The 2,316-nt window shown below is 41.9% G+C and overlaps 1 long non-coding RNA gene across 1 annotated transcript; it reads left to right on the forward strand.

The window, feature by feature from the left end:
- Positions 1–208: 208 nt before the first annotated feature.
- Positions 209–2,072, forward strand: LOC134480092 (uncharacterized). The gene is made up of 2 exons (XR_015627387.1): positions 209–386; positions 1,555–2,072. It is a non-coding gene; the product is annotated as an uncharacterized LOC134480092 (long non-coding RNA).
- The last annotated feature ends 244 nt before the right edge of the window (positions 2,073–2,316 follow it).

The raw sequence follows: 2,316 nt of genomic DNA on the forward strand, positions 1-2,316 counted from the left end.
GTGAGTAGTTTTAATTTACTTTGCTAGTCTCTTTTGTTTATGTGGTTGCTCTATTATTTTACCTAATCCTTTCAGAATCTCCATGAGGGAAGGTCTTGGGTTACTCCTCTTCCCATGAACAAGACACTGAGGCACCAAGAATTTGTGAGGTCATAATCAGTACCCAGAAGCCACACTTTCAACTGTGACCCTACAGTGCTTCTGTCACAAGTAGGGAACTCCACAGAACAGGAATTGTAGACCCTAAAAGGCCAAATTCATTGATATGATAGTTTCTGCTGCTCACTGAGATAGCATGACTTGAGCCCTGTGTCTATTTCTGTTGCCTTCCCCAGAGTGAGAGATCAGGATCTGAATCTCATCAAGAAAACAAACAACAAATGCTGGTAAGACTGTATGGAAAATGAGCCTTATTCACTGTTGGTGGTGATATAAATCAGGACAAACATTATGAAAATCGATGTAGAGGCTACCGAAACAACTGAAATAGAGTTACCATATAATTAATTCCACTGCCACTCCTGGGTATACAACCGAAGGCATCTAAGTCAGTGTGTCACAGAGATAACGGCACATTCATGTGCAGTGTTTTTCAATAGCCAAGTTGTGGAATCAGCCTAGATGCCAGTCAACAGATTAGATAACATGTGGTAAATATGCATAATGGGATGCCATTTAGACATAAAGAACAAAATCATGTCATGTCCTAAGCCAGAGTTAGAAAGAAAAATATTGCATATTTTCTCTTATATGCACAATCTAGACTTTTAAAAAAAGGGACGTGGTGGTAGAGGCTATCTATTTGGGAAGGAACAGAGAGAGGAAGACAAAAAACGAGACAAAATAGTGAAGATGCTAAAATACATTGCACTCTGTATGAAAAAGCGTGATGAAACTCATTTGTTTTGGCAAAAAGTAATACTAATTATGGGAGAAAGGAAAAAAGGAAATGAAAGAATCAGACTCTTAACCCAATTGTGTTCAGAATCATCGGGAAACTGTGAACCCATGGCAGCAGAATGGCTTCTACCCATGCCTGTTAAGTCAGAATCTGGGGGGATGGAACCATGGATTCAATTTTTAAAAAAGAATTTCTCCGGGTGATGGAAATGGGAAACCAAGGTTGAGAGTCAGTGGTTTTCAAACCTGAAGATGCATCAGAATTTTCTACAAAGCTTGCTGCCTAGGAGTTACTGAGGTGTGCATAGATTGGCTCTGGATCCTGAGAACCCCCAGTTCTCAGGTGCTGCTGACAAGGCTGGTCTAAGGAATGCTTTGGGGAGGTCACATTGTCTCATATTTTCACTAACAGCTTAGCAGAAAAGAGGCTGTGAGAATCAAGCGCTAGAGAGGACATAGTGGGACCCCTTCCTCTGAGGTTTACAGAGCCAACTCTGGCTATGAGCAGGGGTAAGTCAGTGTCATCTATCTAGCTGAAGAAGGGAAAAAATTCACACAATTTTATCACTTAAGAAGTTACAAAGGCTTACCGCCACTTTCATAAGCCACTCTAATTTCCAACTGCATTCTAAATATCTACCCTTATATCCATAGGCAAGGATAGCTCTCACCCCTCACCAAAGAAGCCTCCTTTCTGCAGCAGATGGAGACTGTTACAGAAATCCACAACAGCTGAGTTGTTCTTTGTGCCCAACCCCAACCGATATATCTACGACCAACCCTTACACCGAAGGCTCAGGGAACATCATGGAAGAAGGGCCAGAAAGACTGTAAGAGGCAGAGGACCAGGACATCAGCTGTGAGATAACATATGCTGTGTATGCCAGGGAAGCCACAGCCATGAAGTTACAAAGATACAGTCACCCAAATAAGAACCGCACAAGATACCAGTTGACATTTCAACATGGATGGGGAAATTTCACAGGGCCCTAGATGAAGAGCTACAGGGAATTAATTATTATAGGCAGCTATTTATAGATAAGTTATTTACAGTTAAGACCCCCCATAGGCTATCCTAAGTGGTCAGCCCTAAGCATATACACTTATGAGTGAACTAAGTGGACTCAGCAGGATAAAAATAAAATAAATAAATACATTGTTATGATGGCTAATATCATGTCAACTTGACACAAGCTAAAGTTTTCTGAAAGGGGGGAACCTCAATAAGATGACTTCCTATGATCCAGCTGTAGGGCATTTTCTTTATTAGTGATTAATAGGGGAGGGCCCAGTCTATTGTGGGTGGTGCCATCCCTGGGATGGTGGTCCTGGGTTCTATAAGAAAGCAGATGAGCAAGCCACAGGAGCAAGCCAGTAAGCAGCATCCCTCCATGGTCTCTGCATCAGCTCCTGCTT

This window comes from Rattus norvegicus, chromosome 8 (genome assembly GCF_021556685.1).
Source record: "Rattus norvegicus strain SHRSP/BbbUtx chromosome 8, alternate assembly SHRSP_T2T, whole genome shotgun sequence".
Lineage (NCBI taxonomy): Eukaryota > Metazoa > Chordata > Mammalia > Rodentia > Muridae > Rattus > Rattus norvegicus.